Source organism: Stenella coeruleoalba, assembly GCF_951394435.1.
Source record: "Stenella coeruleoalba genome assembly, chromosome: X".
Classification (NCBI taxonomy): Eukaryota; Metazoa; Chordata; class Mammalia; order Artiodactyla; family Delphinidae; genus Stenella; species Stenella coeruleoalba.
Window position 1 is genome coordinate 111,031,112 of NC_137152.1, and position 18,186 is coordinate 111,049,297.

Consider the following 18,186-nt stretch of genomic DNA (forward strand, 5'->3'; position numbering starts at 1 on the left):
GTTTTGAGTAATTTATTGTAATGTCCAATACACTTGTTCCTTGCTTTGCAAGGTAGATGCGTTCTTGAAAATCAGCATGTGGGTAGAATCATATTTTAAATGAACTCAGGGAGTTATAATTCAAAGACTAGCATTTTGAAATGCTGTGGCAAGCCTGAGTGCTGGTCTTTAAATGTATAAGCGCAATGGCATCGTTAGTAGGCTTACAGTGGCTGAGGAACTCTGGCTGCCTTCATTTAGCAACTAAAAATGGAGTTTGTCAGTTTTTGATAACCAGAGTGCTGATTTTCACAAACAAAGCTGCTGTAAATAAATGGCTTATTAGCTGTTTCAGATGTCAGTGATAATTTCAAGATTTAGCTCTTAAGGTTATATTTTCCTGAGACCAAGTCTCCCTTTGATTTTTTCCCCCTTACCTTGAATAAAAGGAAACAGAAGGAAATTTTTGTGGGAAAAATGATTTGCTGTTTATGCAGTGACTACTGGAGTAGGGAAGGGGAAGATCTTTTGTTTAATTTTGATTTAAACAGTGAGATTAAAGGCTAAATTGAAAACATATCATTTGCCTTGTATGGAAAATCAGACTTTTTCATTAAGAAAAAATTGTCAAAAAAATTAGCTAAGAGAATAACATCAGAGAATTTCCTTGTATGCTGTTTCATAAAAATACCTTCATAAGGTTGTCTTTATTATAAAGTCCTATGTGCTTTTGAGGCCATTATTGTCACTGGTTTGATATTTCTCTTTTGTGCCTTTAGTTCTGGCCTGTCTTGGTTTCCTTTCCCCTGCCAATCGAGGTGCTTTAATGACCAGTGCTATTCTGTTATGGGTCCTTCTGGGAACCTCTGCTGGATACGTATCTGCTAAGATGTATATGAGTAAGCATTGCAACTATTATTATTCCAGTAAGTTGGTGTGTTAAATGTAGAAATTAAAAAGCTGTAAAATTAAAAATTCAGAAATTGCATGGGGAATTTTAGCTGACCTAGCAAAATGTAGTTGTGTGTTAGTTACTATACAGTATTTGTAAAGTGGACTAAATCCAGTTGCTCCAGTAACTCTTCTGTCCTTTACTTCCTCAGCATTTAGAGGTATTAAGTGGAAGACAAATTTTTTGCTGACGGCACTACTGTGTCCTGGGTTGGTATCTCACATTCTCTTTTCTCTACGCAATTATACTCTTTCGTATACTTTTTTTTAAAATAACTTTATTTATTTATTTATTTATTTTTGGCTGAGTTGAGTCTTCGTTGCTGCACATAGGCTTTCTCTAGTTGTGGTGAGTGGGAGCTACTCTTTGTTGCGGTGCATGGGCTTCTCAGTGCGGTGGCTTCTCTTGTTGCAGAGCGTGGGCTCTATGCATGTGGGCTTCAGTAGTTGTGGCACGTGGACTTCAGCAGTTGTGGCTCGTGAGCTCTAGAGCACAGGCTCCATACTTGTGGCGCACGGACTTAGTTGCTCCACAGCATGTGGGATCTTCCTGGACCAGGGCTCGAATCCGTGTCCCCTGCATTGGCAGGTAGATTCTTAACCACTGTGCCACCAGGGAAGCCCCTTTCTTATACTTTATCTTGGAAAAATCATTTTACACGATAATGAAGAGTGGAAAGGAGTTGAATGACCACTGTTTTTTCTGTGGCTTCAGCATTCTTTTTCTGGTGTATCTGCATTCTTTTCATCTTTCTGTACATCTTAAACCCTAGTACAAAGAGATGGCGATGGTGCTGCGGTATTCCATTTTGATCTTTGTTTTTGAAGCAGGTTTCATAAATGCTCATCTCAGTTATGCATCTTGCCTTATATATCATGTTAGAGTGGCAATTTATACACTACATTGTGTTATTCTCTTCGTCCTTGCCTTCAGTGATTATTTCTTCATGTCTCACCTAGTTACTGCAGTGTCATTAGTGACTATAGTCCCCAGGCACAGTCATGGTCAGAGTGGGAGTCGGGGTGGTGCTGCACAGTGGCCATAATGGGAGCTCATCCAGTCCCCTAATTATAGAGATGTGGAACCAGCATGTTCAAGGTCACACAAGAAGTCAGTCATGAAGCCCAGGCTGTATATAACCGAACGCACCCCTTACATCCCGTCCAGTGCTCTTCCCATAATACCTCACTGATAAGGTGCTGACTTGCTTCAGGTTTTATCTCCAAATTCTTTAATATGTTTTTTCTTAGTCAGCTTGGGCTGCCATAACAAAATACCATAGACTGAGTGGCTTAAACAACAGACATTTATTTTCTCACGGTTCTGGAGACTGGGAAGCCCAAGATCAGGGCATCAACAGGGTCGGGTCCTGGTGAGCACTCTCTTCCTGGTTGCTGCTAGCTGCCTTCTTGCTGTGTCCTCACATGGCAAGGGAAAAGAGAGAGAGAGAGAGAGAGAGAACTCTTTGGTGTCTCTCCTTATAAGGGCACTGATGCCATCATGAAGACCGCACCCTCATGACCTCATGTTAACCTTATCACTCCCTAAAGGCCCCATTTCCAAATACTGTCACATTAGGGATTAGGGTTTCAACATATGAATTTTGGGGGACACAATTCAGTCCATAGCAAGTTCCATTAAAAAAAATTCTTTCCTTGATATGTTCTGAAGGACAAGTTTTTTTTTTTTTAAGGAAAAAGTAGTGGATTATATCTTAACTGTTATGTGGTACTTTAATTTTCTTTTGTTGTAAAATTCCCATGTCCTTGATGCTAGAGTGTGTCACAATAGTGGAAGTCCTATAATGAAACTTATACATAGTAAATTCAGTTATATTATATACTAATTAGTGACAAAATGAGAACAAATGCTCTGTGACTGAGTATAATGCCATAAACAATTCAATGCAGTGATAGATGATATATTCAGTAGGCTCATAATCTTTTATCTACATGTGGCTTGTTTTTTCCTAAACTCCAGGGAAAAGGTAATATCATTGAAAAGACTGAACATCATAAGTTTACACATCAAATACATGTACCGCAGTTTTTGACTTATTTAAAATAAGGACAATGCACTCCCCTCCCCCTTACCACCTTGAATACAGCCATCTGCTTTTTCTATAACTCTTTTCAAGGGAACTAGAATGGGTGGTCTTTCCTGAGGTGAATGCTTTAATATATTTATGTAAGAAAGCAATGTCCTTGACAATATTTCAGATATTTGTTGCTTCAAGTTCAAGACTCAGATGAATCTGAAATTGAATAACTTTGGCAACAAAGTGCCATTGTGCTAAAGTCATTATACTGGATTGTCATGCAAGGGATATTGCAGGCAAGAACTAGTCAACAAACCATGTACTATTCTCTTCATTATTTAGTTACTCATTCAACATATTTATTGTGTTTTTAAAAAATTTTGTCTTGTTTTTGTTTTTGACTATATTTAATGCATTATGCTAGGCACTGTAGAGGAAATAAATGTAAATCTCCCCTGAAACTGCCTTCGTGGCTTCAGATGAATAATAATGGCCCATTTTTCATCAGACAGATGTTCCATCTTATTGTAAAAAGAAGTTACGTCATTGAAATAGAAAATGTAAGAGAATTAGAATATGCTGTGTCACTAAGCTTGATTAGCTAAACTGAACAATTAATGTCTGAAAAGCATTAGCATTTGCAATGCACTATGAGCTGTTTTTATCATGTTTTCTATGGGATCAATTTTGAAGAATGTTTTACACAGAAAAATCTAAAAATTAGAGTAGGAATCCATAATAACATGGCTCAGGGTTACATGGGCTATGAAATGATGCAGGGGCAAACCACTTTTGTGAAAATAAAATTTTTTTTTAATTTGAAAAGCAACTGTTAACAGTGGTTGTCTCCTGGGTGGCTGGGGGACAAGAGTGAGAAGGAGACTATTTTATACTTATTTTTCACTGTTTCTCTGTTTCTTTTTACTTTTCACATTGTGTGCCATATGCATGCATTACCTATTTTTAAATAATTTAATGATAAACAACAATAACAACAACTCATAACCATATTTTGAAGTGGAGAGGTAGCATTAGAGGCTACCGGCATAGGCTTTAGCGTCAGACACACACACACACACACACACACACACACACACACACACACACACACACACACACACACCCTATGCTCTGTACACATAGGGGTCCATTTCCCAATTCTGCCCCTTTCTAATTAATGAGGCCTTGAGTAGGTTGTGAAAAATGCTGCAATGAACATGAGAGTGCAGCTATCCCTTTGAGATCCTGTTTTCATTTCCTTTATATATATACCCAGAAGTGGCATGGCTGGATCATATGGTAATTCTATTTTAAAAATTTTGGTGAACCTCCATACTGTTTTCCTTAGTGCCTGTACCAATTTAGATTCCCATCAAGAGTGCACGAGGGTTCCTTTTTTTCCACATCCTCGCCAACACTTCTTATCTCTTGTTTTTGGTGATAGCCATTCTGACAGGTGTGAGGTGATATCTCACTGTGGTTTTGATTTGCATTTCCCTGATGATTAGTGATGTTGAGCGTCTTTTCATGTGTCTGTTGGCCATCTGTATGTCTTCTTTGGAAAAGTGTGCATTCAGGTCCTCTGCCTATTTGTCAACCAGATTGTTTTTTTGCTATTGAGTTGTGTGAGTTCTTTATATAATTTGGATGTTAACTCCTTATCACATATATGATTTGCAAATATTTTCTCACATTCTGTAAGTTGTCTTTCCATTTTATTGATTGTTTCCTTTGCTGTACAGAAGGTTTTTAGTTAGATGTAGTTCTGCTTCTTAAGTTTTGCTTTTGTTGCTTGTGCTTTTGGTGTCATATCCAAAAAATTGTGTGAAGACCAATGTCAAGGAGTTTTGACCCTATGTTTTCTTCTAGGAGTTTATGGTTTCAGGTCTTATGTTTAAGTCTTTAATCCATTTTGAGTTAATTTTTGTGAGTGGTATAAAATAGGGATCCAATTTTATTCTTCTGAATGTGGTTATTCAGTTTCTCAACAGCACTTATCAATTTCTTGGCTCCCTTGTCAAATACTAGTTGACAGTATATGCAGGGATTTATTTCTGGGCTCTTAATCCTGTTCTATTAGTCTATGTGTCTATTTTTATATCAGTACCATACTATTTTGATTACCATAGCTTTGTAGTATAGTTTGAAATCAGGAAATGTGATGCCTCCAGTTTTATTCTTCTCTCTCAAGATTGCTTTGGCTATTCGGGGTCTTTTGCAGTTCCATACAAATTTTACGGTTGCTCTTTCTATCTCTGTGAAAAACGCCATTGGAATTTTTCAGCTGGCAATCTACTAATCTAATTTCTGTCTCTGTGGACTTGCCTCTTCTGGACATTTCATATAAATGGAATCATAAAAAGTGTGGCCTCTTGTGTCTGACTTCTTTCACTTAGCATAATGTTTTCAGAGTTCATCCATGTTATAGCATGTATCACTACTTCATTCCTTTTATGATTGAACAGTATTCCATTGTATCAATATACCACTTTTTGTTTACCCATTCATAAGTTGATGGTCATTTGGGCTGTTTTCACCTTTTGGATAATATGAATAGTGTTGCTATGAACATTTGTATGTGATGTTTTGAGTGAAAATATGCTTCCAATTCTACTGGGTAGATACTGGGTATATACCTGGGAGTAGAATTACTGGGTCATATGTCACTATGCTTACTATTTTGAGAGACCACCAGACTATTTTCAAAAGTTGTTGTACCATTTTACATTCCCACCAGCAATGTATGAGGGTTCCAATTTCTCTACACCCTCGTCAACACTTGTTACTGTTTTTGCTTATAGCCATCCTAATTATTATGAAGTGATCTTTCATTGTAGTTTTAATTTACACTTCTGGATGACTAATGATATTGAGCATCTTTTCATGTGCTTATTGGTCATTTGCATATCTTCTTTAGAAATATGTCTAGTCAAATCCTTTGTCCATTTTTAAATTGGATTATTTTTCTTTTTATTGTTGAATTGTAAGAGTTCCGTATATATTTTGGTTACTAGTTGCTTATCAGGTATATGATTTGTAAATATTTTCTTCCATTCTGTGAATTGTCATCTCAATTTCTTGATAGTGTTCTTTGAAGTGCAAAACTTTAAAATTTTGATGACATTCACTTTATTTACTTTTTCTTTGGTTGCTTGTGCTTTAGGTGTCATATTTAAGAAGCCTAATCCAAGGCCATTAAAATTTATGCTTGGGCTTACATGGTGGTGCAGTGGTTGAGAGTCCACCTGCTGATGCAGGGGACACGGGTTCGTGCCCCGGTCTGGGAAGATCCCACATGCCGTGGAGCAGCTGGGCCCGTGAGCCATGGCTGCTGAGCCTGTGCGTCCGGAGCCTGTGCTCCGCAACGGGAGAGGCCACAACAGTGAGAGGCCCGTGTACCGCAAAAAAAGAAGAATAAAATTTATGCTTATGTTTTCATATAAAAGTCTTCTAGTTTTACATCTTAAATATAGGTCTTTGATCCATTTTGAGTTAATTTTTGTATATGTGTGAGGTAGGGATCTAACTTCATTCTTTTGTACATGGATATCCAGTTGTCCTGACATTATTTGTTGAAAAGACTCTTCTGCTCCAATTGATTTGTCTTGATTCCCTTATTGAAAATGAAGTGTCCATAAATCTGTGGGTTTATTTCTGAACTTTCACTCCTATTCCATTAGTCTATATGTCTATCCTTAGACCAGTACCCGTAGTCTTTTTTCCTTTTTTTTTTTTTTTTTGCAGTGCGCGGGCCTCTCACCGCCATGGCCTCTCCCGCCGCGAAGCACAGGCTCTGGACGTGCAGGCTCAGCGGCCATGGCTCATGGGCCCAGCCGCTCCGCGGCACGTGGGATCCTCCCGGACTGGTGCATGAACCCACGTCCCCTGCATTGGCAGGCAGACTCCCAACCACTGCGCCACCAGGGAAGCCCCTTTTTTCCTTTTTTTATAAATTTGTTGCTCCTTTTTGTGTATTTGTAATCTCTGAGATTATCTCTAATCTATTTATTTATTTATTTATTTTTGGCTGTATTGGGTCTTAGTTGTGGCATGTGGGGTCTTTTGTTGTGGTGTGCAGGCTCTTCATTGTGGCACATGGGCTTCTCTCTAGTTGTGGCACATGGGCTCCAGAGCGCGTGGGCTCTGTAGTTGTGGCATGTGGGCTCTCTAGTTGTGACACACAGGCTCAGTTGTTGCGGCGCATGGGCATAGATCCTACGGCATGTGGGATCTTAGTCCCCCAACCAGCGATCGAACCCGCGTCCCCTGCATTGGAAGGTGGATTCTTAACCACTGGACCACCAGGGAATCCCACCCATAGTCTTGATTTTAGTCTGTAGCTTTTAATACATTTTGAAATTAGGAAGTGGGAGTCCTCCAGCTTTGTTCTTTTTCAAGATTATTTTGGCTGTTCTGGAACTTTGCATTTCCACGTGAGTTTTAGGAAGGGCTTTTCAATTTCTTCAAAAAGCTGACTGGGATTTTGATAAGACTACATGGAATCTGTAGATCAATTTGGGGGATATTGCCATCTTAACAATATTAAGTCTTCCAATTCATGAATACAGGATGTCTTTTCATTTATTTGGTCTTCTTTAATTCCTTTCAATTACATTAGACTTTGGGTGATTTCAGAACTGTTAAATTTATTGAGACTTGTGTTATGGACTAACGTATGGTCTATCCTGGAGAATGTTCCATGTACACTTGAGAAGAATGTGTATTCTGCTGTCAATGGGTGGAGTGTTCTATAGATGTCTGTTATGTCTAGGAGGTTTACAGTGTTGTTAAAGTCTTTCATTTTCTTGTTGATCTTCTGTCTAGTTGTTCTATCCATTATTGAAAGTGTTTATTCAAGTCTCCAGCTATCATTGTTGGATTGTCTGTTTCTTCCTTCAGTTCTGTCAGTTTTTGCTTCATATATTTTTGGGGCTCTGCTGTTAGGTACATATATGTTTACAATTGTTATATATTCTTGATAGATTGATACTTTTATTGTTATAAAAGTCCTTCTTTACCTCTCATAATGCTTTTTGTCTTAAAGTCAAATATATTTTGTCTGTTAGAAGTATAGCCACTCTAGCTCTCTTTTGGTTACTGTTTGCATGATATATCTGTATACAGTTGACCCTAGAACAACATGGGGACTAGGGGCCCTGACCACCTGCACAGTCAAAAATCTGTGTATAACTTTAGAGTCAGCCCTCTCTATCCACGATTCTGCATCCATGGATTCAACCAATAGCAGATTGTATAGCACTGTAGTATGTATTTATTGGAAAAAAATCCATGTATGAGTGGACCCGTGCGGTTCAAACCCATTTTGTTCAAGTGTCAACCGTATGTAAAATCCTTTTACTTTCAATCTGTTTGTGTCTCTGAATCAAAATTGTGTCTCTTGTAGACATCATATATTTATTTGGATCATTTTTGGGGGGGTTCCTTTTGCCAACCTGTGCCTTTTAATTGGAATATTTCATCCATGTACATTTAATGAAATTATTGATAAGGTAGGATTTACATCTGATATATTGCTATTTTCTTTCTATAAATTTTAGGTCTTTTTTGTCCCTTCATTACTGCCCTCTACTGTGTTAAATAGATATTTTTAGTGTACTGTTTTTATTCCCTTGTCCTTTCTTTTAGTATTATTTTGAGCTTCTTTTTAGTGGTTATGTTATAGATTACAATTAATGTCTCAATTTATAACAATCTAGTTCAGATTAGTACCAACTTAATTTCAATATTATTAAAAATATTATATGCTCGTATATAGCTCCTTTCCCTCCTCCCTCCTTTGTGCTGTTATTGTCATACAAATTCCATCTTAATGCTTTGTATGCTCATCAACACAGATTTATAATTACTGCATTATGCAGCTGTCTTTTAAATTTGATAGCCAAAAAAGGAGTTTTAAATAATATTTACTAATATCATTTACTAATATTATTACCTTTCTAATCTTAGGCTTCTTCATCTGCAGTATGGAAATAATAGTATTATCTACTTCATATGGTTGTTATGAAGATTAAATGGGATAATGTATTAAAGCATTTGGAACAGTGCCTAGCACATAATAAGTGCTTAATGAATGGTAGCTGTGGTTATTAGCTACTGTTTTCTTCTATTATCATGCCTTTGCTCAAGCTATTCCATCTATTTGTAATCCCTTCGTTCCAATTTTCCAATGACAAATTTCTGTTCATTCTTTAATTTCTAGCTCAAATACTACCACTTTCATGTTTTGAAATTGTACAATGTCTATTACCATTATTACAACACTTACAACAGTATTTCTTAGATTGGAGTTATTTGTGATATGTCTTATCTCTCATTTTACATTCAAAGACTCATGAGGGTCAGTACTATGTCTTACTCATTTCTGTATCTTTCACAGTGTGTAGCCCAGTGCCTTGTATGAAGTATGAGTGCTTATAGAGAGTAAGTGCTCAGTAAATGACTGAATCATAAATAATTTAAAATGCAAGACATATTCAGTTTCCTAGTTCTGTTAGTAGAACTGAATGCAGTTTAAAAGCAATAAAACCAGGCATGATACAAAGAACATGTTTCCCTCAAGAGGTTTAGGGGCTCTCTTAGGTACATGAGAGAGAGAATCATAAGGTACTGGGATTCTTATTTCTTAGAATGTGATAGGTTACCAGAGAATTTCAGTGCCTCGTGGCATGTACATGGACAGTAAAAAAAATGGATTTGATATTGAGCTGCATGAGTTGCTTGTATGTTTTGAAGATTAATCCTTTGTCATTTCCTTCATTTGCAAATATTTTCTCCCATTCTGAGGATTGTCTTTTCATCTTGTTTATGGTTTCCTTCGCTGTGCAAAAGCTTTGAAGTTTCATTAGGTCCCATTTGTTTATTTTTGTTTTTATTTCCATTTGTCTAGGAGGTGGGTCAAAAAGGATCTTGCTGTGATTTATGTCATAGAGTGTTCTGCCTAATTTTCCTCTAAGAGTTTGATGGTGTCTGCCCTTACATTTAGGTCTTTAATCCATTTTGAGTTTATTTTTGTGTATGGTGTTAGGAAGTGTTCTAATTTCATTCTTTTACACATAGCTGTCCAGTTTTCCCAGCACCACTTATTGAAGAGGCTATCTTTTCTCCACTGTATATTCTTGCCTCCTTTATCAAAGATAAGGTGACCATATGCGTGTGGGTTTATCTCTGGGCTTTCTATCCTGTTCCATTGATCTATCTTTCTGTTTTTGTGCCAGTACCATACTGTCTTGATTACTGTAGCTTTGTAGTATAGTCTGAAGTCAGGGAGCCTGATTCCTCCAGCTCCGTTTTTCTTTCTCAAGATTGCTTTGGCTATTCGGGATCTTTTGTGTTTCCATACAAATTGTGAAATTTTTTGTTCTAGTTCTGTGAAAAATGCCAGTGGTAGTTTGATAGGGATTGCACTGAATCTGTAGATTGCTTTGGGTAGTAGAGTCATTTTCACAATGTTGATTCTTCCAATCCAAGAACATGGTATATCTCTCCATCTATTTGTATCATCTTTAATTTCTTTCATCAGTGTCTTATAATTTTCTGCATACAGGTCTTTTGTCTCCTTAGGTAGGTTTATTCCTAGATATTTTATTCCTTTTGTTGCAATGGTAAATGGGAGTGTTTTCTTAATTTCACTTTCAGATTTTTCATCATTAGTGTATAGGAATGCCAGAGATTTCTGTGCATTAGTTTTGTATCCTACTACTTTACCAAATTCACTGATTAGCTCTAGTAGTTTTCTGGTAGCATCTTTAGGATTTTCTATGTATAGTATCATGTCATCTGCAAACAGTGACAGCTTTACTTATTCTTTTCCAATTTGGATTCCTTTTATTTCTTTTTCTTCTCTGATTGCTGTGACTAAAACTTCCAAAACTATGTTGAATAATAGTGGTGAGAGTGGGCAACCTTGTCTTGTTCCTGAACCCAATCCAAAAATGGGTAGAAGACCTAAATAGACATTTCTCCAAAGAAGATATACAGATTGCCAACAAACACATGGAAGAATGCTCAACATCATTAGTCATCAGAGAAATGCAAATCAAAACTACAATGAGATATCATCTCACACCGGTCAGAATGGCCATCATCAAAAAATCTACAAACAATACATGCTGGAGAGGGTGTGGAGAAAAGGGAACCCTCTTGCACTGTTGGTGGGAATGTAAACTGATACAGCCACTATGGAGAACAGTATGGAGGTTCCTTAAAAAACTAAAAATAAAACTACCATGTGACCCAGCAATCCCACTACTGGGCATATACCCTGAGAAAACCATAATTCAAAAAGAGTCATGTACCAAAGTGTTCATTGCAGCTCTACTTACAATAGCCACGACATGGAAGCAACCTAAGTGTCCATCAACTGATGAATGGATAAAGAAGATGTGGCACATATATACAATGGAATATTACTCAGCCATAAAAAGGAACGAAACTGAGTTATTTATAGTGAGGTGGATGGACCTAGAGACTGTCATACAGAGTGAAGTAAGTCAGAAAGAGAAAAAGAAATACCGTATGCTAACACGCATATATGGAATCTAAAAAAAAGAAAAAAAATGGTCAGAAGAGCCTAGGGGCAAGACAGGAATAAAGATGCAGACCTATTAGAGAATGGACTTGAGGACATGGAGAGGGGGAAGAGTAAGCTGGGACAAAGTGAGAGAGTGGCATGGACATATACACACTACCAAACGTAAAATAGATAGCCACAGGGGTGGGATAGGGAGGGTGGGAGGGAGGGAGATGCAAGAAGGAAGAGATATGGGGACATATGTATATGTATAACTGATTCACTTTGTTATAAAGCAGAAACTAACACACCATTGTAAAGCAATTATACTCCAATAAAGATGTTAAAAAATGGATTTGAATTTAAATGGAGAAGCAGTTAAACTAATGAACATACGCTTCCTAAGAGAAATTGAAGAAAGTAAAATTATTTATTTATTTTTGCGGTACGCGGGCCTCTCACTGATGTGGCCTCTCCCGTTGCAGAGCACAGGCTCCAGACGCGCAGGCTCAGCGGCCATGGCTCACGGGCCCAGCCGCTCCGCGGCATGTGGGATCTTCCCGGACCGGGCACAAACTCGTGTCCCCTGCATCGGCAGGCGGACTCAACCACTGTGCCACCAGGGAAGCCCTATTTGATTGTTTTTTAAAATAAATTTATGTATTTATTTTTGGCTGCATTTGGTCTTTGTTGCTCTACGTGGGCTTTCTCTGTAGTTGTGGCGAGTGGGGATGACTCTTTGTTGCGGTGCACGGGCTTCTCATTGCGGTGGCTTCTCTTGTTGCAGAGCACTGGCTCTAGGCATGCAGTCTTCAGTAGCTGTGGCATGTAGACTCAGTAGTTGTGGCTCGTGTGCTCTAGAGCACAGGCTCAGTAGTTGTGGCGTATGGGCTTAGTTGCTCTGTGGCATGTGGGATCTTCCTGGAGCAGGGTTTGAACCCATGTCCTCTGCACTGGCAGGTGGATTCTTAACCACTGCGCCACCAGGGAAGCCCCTAAAATTATTAAATGATGTCCTATTCCTTCTTGTAACCCCTAAAGCAGTAGGTAGAAAAGGGAAAGAGTCAGCAGAGGTTGATTGGCATGTACTCAAATTTTAAAATTAGAAGTAGAAAGTTTGAATTCCAGTACTCAGTATTAGGTGAGTGACTTTGGATAAGTCCTATAACCTTTCTGATTGTCCATTTGCTTACTTGTAATGCTTGTGTCACAGAGTCATTTAGAGAAGTAAATGAACTAATGGATTGTGAAATTGTTTTGTGAGTTACAAAGCATTTTTAGTCACTCTTTTCTTTTCTGTTCCTACTGTTCTATGCCTATCATCTGCTATAGCATTTCCTATGTTGTAATTTATTTGTTTATCTCTGTCTCCCACTAGACTGAGCTTTATCAGAGCAAGGAGTTTTGTTTTATTTATCTTGGAACACCAGGGCCGAACACATAGGTACTCAATAAATGTTTAATGAATGTGTGAATAAATGTTTCGAGTAGGAGGTGGACCCAGGTTACCTTTTAAGTTTCCTTTTAGTTTTGCTGTTTAAGATTCCATGAAAAGGTCTAGAAATAATTAGAGATTGACAAAGGAATTCACACTTAGAATATAAAAACCTGAAATTGAAGGGCAGTTACAGAATCATTAAACACATATCAACATTCTAGAGTGTACTTTCAAAAGGGAAATTGTTGAGACGGGTTAATTGAGTTTATGTATAAGAAGGGAGGTTATGATTTGTCAAGTGAGAAGTAATTTTTCTGGCCATAGAAAGATAACAGCTGAAATGAGTCTCTCCAAAGCTAGGAAATGTGGCAGAGGAATATCGTGGCTAAACAAATTCATTACAGCAGAAAGGTATTAAAAAACATTTTAAGAAGTATGGTTAAGTCATGGGAAACTAGACTCCCTTATTAAGATGCCAAAAACTGATGAGACATAAGGTGGAGCTTTTGTTGTTGTATATGTTGTTGTTTGAAAGGACTGGAAACTACATCTCCAACAGGAGCAAAGTATGAATAGATATGTTTACTGAAAAAAGTGTTGATAGACAGAAGAGAGCGTGAACACAAGGGGGAAAGGTGGAGTAGAAGTAGTAAAATGAAAGAACAAATGACTGAAGGTTTAGAAAAGACCAACTCACTTATAATGAGAGAGGGGGAAGCATCCAAAGCAGTGATCCTAAGTAAGAAATTGAAAATACATCATAAATATGAAGGCAGCCTTAAAATCCTAAAATTAGAATGGACCTTGAGAGAATTTACAACTGAAGAACAAAACCAGAGATTCTCTAAACAGTAGACCTCAAAGCCTAACCTGGTTCAGCATGAAGTGGCTGTTACCACATTCCCTGGCTCTGATCTTTGACAAGATGTTTGGGGTAGGAGAAGATAGACGTGATTGGTCAAGTTGGTTCCTACCATAGAGACTTTATTATAGCACAGTGGAATGGAGAAAGCTTGCTCTTAAAAAAGTCATACACATCTGATTAAGAATCCCAGCTCTACCTCTTATCAGCTGTTCAATCTTCAGCAGATTACTTAATATCCCTAAAATACATTCAGAAAGAACCCTGTCTATCCACATAACTTCTATTTTTCATATACCTGGGTTGATCATTAATTTTCCTTTTTTTTTCCTGTTCTTCATTTCTTTCTTTTTTTAAACACTGCTTTCTAAGACATTTCATCAGCTTTATCTTCCAACCCTTTTATTAAGGTTTAAATTCCTCTTGTCATTTTTTAAAAATTGAAGTATAGTTGATTTACAATGTTGTGTTAATTTCAGGTGTACAGTACAGTGATTCAGTTATACATATACATATATATATATATCCTTTTTCAGATTCTTTTCCATATAGGTTATTACAAAATACTGAGTATAGTTCCCTGTGTTATACAGTAGGTGCTTGTTGGTTATCTATTTTATATATAGCAGTGTGTATATGTTAATCCCAAACTCCTGATTTATCCCCACCCCCTTTCCCCTTTGGTAACCATAAGTTTGTTTTCTATGTCTGTGAGTCTCTTTCTGTTTTGTAAATAAGTTCTTTGTATTTTTTTTTAGATTCCACATATAAGCACCTATTGTCATATTTTTAATTCCTAAGACCTCTTCTATTTTCTCAAAAGTCCTTTAAAATTTCCTCTTCTTGTCTCATGGCTGCAAAGTCTTCTTTAATTTCTCTGAAGGTCATATATTTTCTTGGTAAAGTTTTCTTCTGAGCTTCAGGGATCTTCTAAGGGACTAGCCCTCCCGTCTAATGTGGAGGTCTTCAAGGGGAGTTGTTTGGCTCTGCAGGTCTTCAGCATCTAAGGCTGACTTTCAACCAGTCCTCCTGGTGTTAGCCAGTCGTTCACCCCTACTTGTAGAGGTACCTGGCACTGCAAATTCCTGAACCTTTTTGGAGCTCTGTGGTATAAAATTTCTTAAAAAAAAATTTTATTTATTTATTTTTGGCTGCGTCGGGTCTTCGTTGCGGCACGCGGGATTTTTTGTTGAGGCACACGGGCTTAGTTGCCCCGCAGCATGTGGGATCTTAGTTCCCTGACCAGGGATCGAACCCGCATCCTCAGCATTGGGAGGTAGATTCTTAACCACTGGTCCACAAGGGAAGTCCCTTGTGGTATAAACTGAGTTGCCTCTCAGCTTTCCCTACTGATGACTTCGGATACAGGTTCCCACTTACTAACTTGGTTACTATTTGTCCGCTCTCTGGTTTCCAAAATTTGCTGTTAATGTCTTCTCCCCTGTATCCCCCATCCTTTTGTATTTATGCCTTTTAAAAATTCCTTTGCTATAATTTTATCAGGGTTTTGAGGAGGGAGCAGAGCTAAATGTGTGAGTTCAATCTGCCATCTTTAACCCAAAGTCTTTTAATTCTTCACGTCTTTTGTATCCTTCAGGTCTTTTATATCCATCCTTTACATTTTAACCATCACCACATTGTACAGATTCTTAACATTTTAGTCTCCTTGCCTCTAGTGTCTCCTCCCTTAGATTTGTCCTTCGAAATGCTGTAGGTTCACCTTCCTGGAAAACTGTGCTGTGTACCTCACAGCTTTGAGTGTAAAAACCCTTCAGTTGCTTCCTGATGCTGACAGGATAAAGCCTACATTCCTTAACCTGACTTTCAAAGCCTTCCACAATCTAGCCTCTGCCCACCTTTTCAACCTCATCTTTTAGGCTTTCAGAAACACTCACATCCATACCCACCCACAGCCATACTCAGCTTGTAGCTGTGATCAAACTTGTCTGGCACACATACAGGCACAGTAGCTGGGCTTGCCTGGGGGTTTATCCAGTAGACTTAGGGGTTGACCTGCTGATTTTGAATGACTAATTTAAAACTCTGTTTTATTTTTTTTGGAAAATTTAAATTATTTTATTATAAAAAGTTATACAAAATAAACCATAAACACAACAGTGAAAAATAAAATTTAAACAGAGTTAAGCCAGTCCATAAAACATTTCAAATGAAAAAGTAATAACAAAAACCTTATCAGCTCATTTGAAATTATTCATCTTTAGATATATGATGCTTTATTTCCTAGACTTAAAATAGTGATCTCATTACACTTAGTTAGGCTGTGAAATATTACATAGTATTTTTATTTATTTATTTTGCGGTACGTGGGCCTCTAACTGCTGTGGCCTCTCCCGTTGCGGAGCACAGGCTCCGGACGCGCAGGCTCAGCAGCCATGGCTCACGGGCCCAGCCGCTCCGCGGCACGTGGGATCTTCCCGGACCGGGGCGCGAACCCGTGTTCTCTGCATTGGCAGGCGGACTCTCAACCACTGCGCCACCAGGGAAGCCCTCAATATACTTTTTATTTATCTTTTATTAAGTATAGTTGAATTACAGTGTTGCGTTAATTACTGCGGTACAGCAAAATGACTCAGTTATACATACATACACTCTTTTTGTTGTTCTTTTCCATTATGGTTTATCACAGGATATTGAATATAGTTCCCTGTGCTGTACAGTAGGACCTTGTTGTTTATCCATCCTATAGATACCAGTTTGCATCTGTTAATTCCAACTCCCACTCCTACTCTCTCCCACACCCCTCCCCCTTGACAAGTATATATATATATATTTTGGTGGTACGCGGGCCTCTCACTGTTGTGGCCTCTCCCATTGCGGAGCACAGGCTCCGGACGCGCAGGCTCAGTGGGCATGGCTCACGGGCCTAGCTGCTCTGCGGCATGTGGGGTCTTCCCAGACCGGGGCACGAACCTGTGTCCCCTGCATCGGCAGGCAGACTCTCAACCACTGCACCACCAGGGAAGCCCGGCAAATATATTTTTTAAAAGCAAATCAAACTGGCCACCATTCCTGAAAATGCCTCCTACACTATGCTGGAATTTAAAAGGACTTTTAATAACTTCAAGCCCTATCTGCACTACATGTGAGGCAGCCTTTAAAATTTCTTTACCTCCTGTACTGAAGGCAAAGAAAAAGAAATTGAAAATATCTGCATGATAGTAAAAAATTTTCCCCCATTACTTAGAGCTATTAATAGAAATTGTACGGCAGAATCTTTATTAGGAAGGCTGTGAAAAAAATAAAAATGTGTGTAAGATAATTTTAATGAAATTTCTTACAGGAAATATTTGTAAAACTCTTTGTTTTAAATGAATACTTGTCTGACTTGAGGCTTTTTTTTTTTTTAAAGCACTGACTAATTTAATCCTCAGATCCACGGTGGCATTGGTACTTTTGTTTTTAATTAATTAATTTATTTTTGCTGTGTTGGGTCTTCGTTTCTGTGCAAGGGCTTTCTCTAGTTGTGGCAAGCGGGGGCCACTCTTCATCGCGGTGCGCGGGCCTCTCACTATCGTGGCCTCTCTTGTTGCAGAGCACAAGCTCCAGACGCGCAGGCTTCAGTAGTTGTGGCTCACGGGCTTAGTTGCTCCGCGGCATGTGGGATCCTCCCAGACCAGGGCTCGAACCCGTGTCCCCTGCATTAGCAGGCAGATTCTCAACCACTGCGCCACCAGGGAAGCCCCTGACTTGAGGCTTTTAATAGTCCATTTCATTCAGTCTAGGATTCTAAAATCTTTTTTTTAAACTAATTAATTACTTTTATTTATTTTTTGGCTGTGTTGAGTCTTCGTTGTTGCGCGCGGGCTTTCTCTAGTTGCGGCGAGCGGGGGCTACTCTTCGTTGTGGTGCGCAGGCTTCTCTCACTGTGATGGCTTTTCTTGTTGCAGAGCACGGGCTCTAGGCATGCGGGCTTCAGTAGTTGTGGCACGCAGTCTCTAGAGCGCAAGCTCAGTAGTTGTGGCACACGGGCTTAGTTGCTCTGCGGCATGTGGGATCTTCCTGGACCAGGGCTTGAACCCGTGTCCCCTGCATTGGCAGGCGGATTCTTAACCACTGCGCCACCAGGGAAGTCCCCTAAAATCTGTTTTTAATATATGTATTTTCTTAATTGTGTTCACTATATTGCATATTGAGTTTTTCAGTGGTATATTATTCCACACCTTATTTATTTTCTGCTAGACTCTTGAGCTGAAAAGATGAGTGGAATGTAGAAATTATGTCCTGTAATAAACTGCTATCTTATTATATGGTATTGAGTTTACGCTCCAGCTCAATGACTGGGTTTATACAGTGTCATTTAATATTCTTCTAGGGTTTAACGTAGTAATTTGTGATATCCTTCCCACCAAAAGAGTGTTCTGACATT

General features: G+C 38.5%; 1 pseudogene across 1 annotated transcript in view; it reads left to right on the plus strand.

Moving 5' to 3' along the window:
* The window catches only part of LOC307180664 (transmembrane 9 superfamily member 2-like), a 101,539-nt pseudogene that overhangs the window by 51,184 nt on the left and 32,169 nt on the right, over positions 1-18,186 (plus strand). Inside the window, exons 12-13 of the transcript in view lie at positions 759-878; positions 1,083-1,140. The product of the transcript in view is annotated as a transmembrane 9 superfamily member 2-like (transcript). The remainder of the gene's footprint in view (positions 1-758; positions 879-1,082; positions 1,141-18,186) is intronic.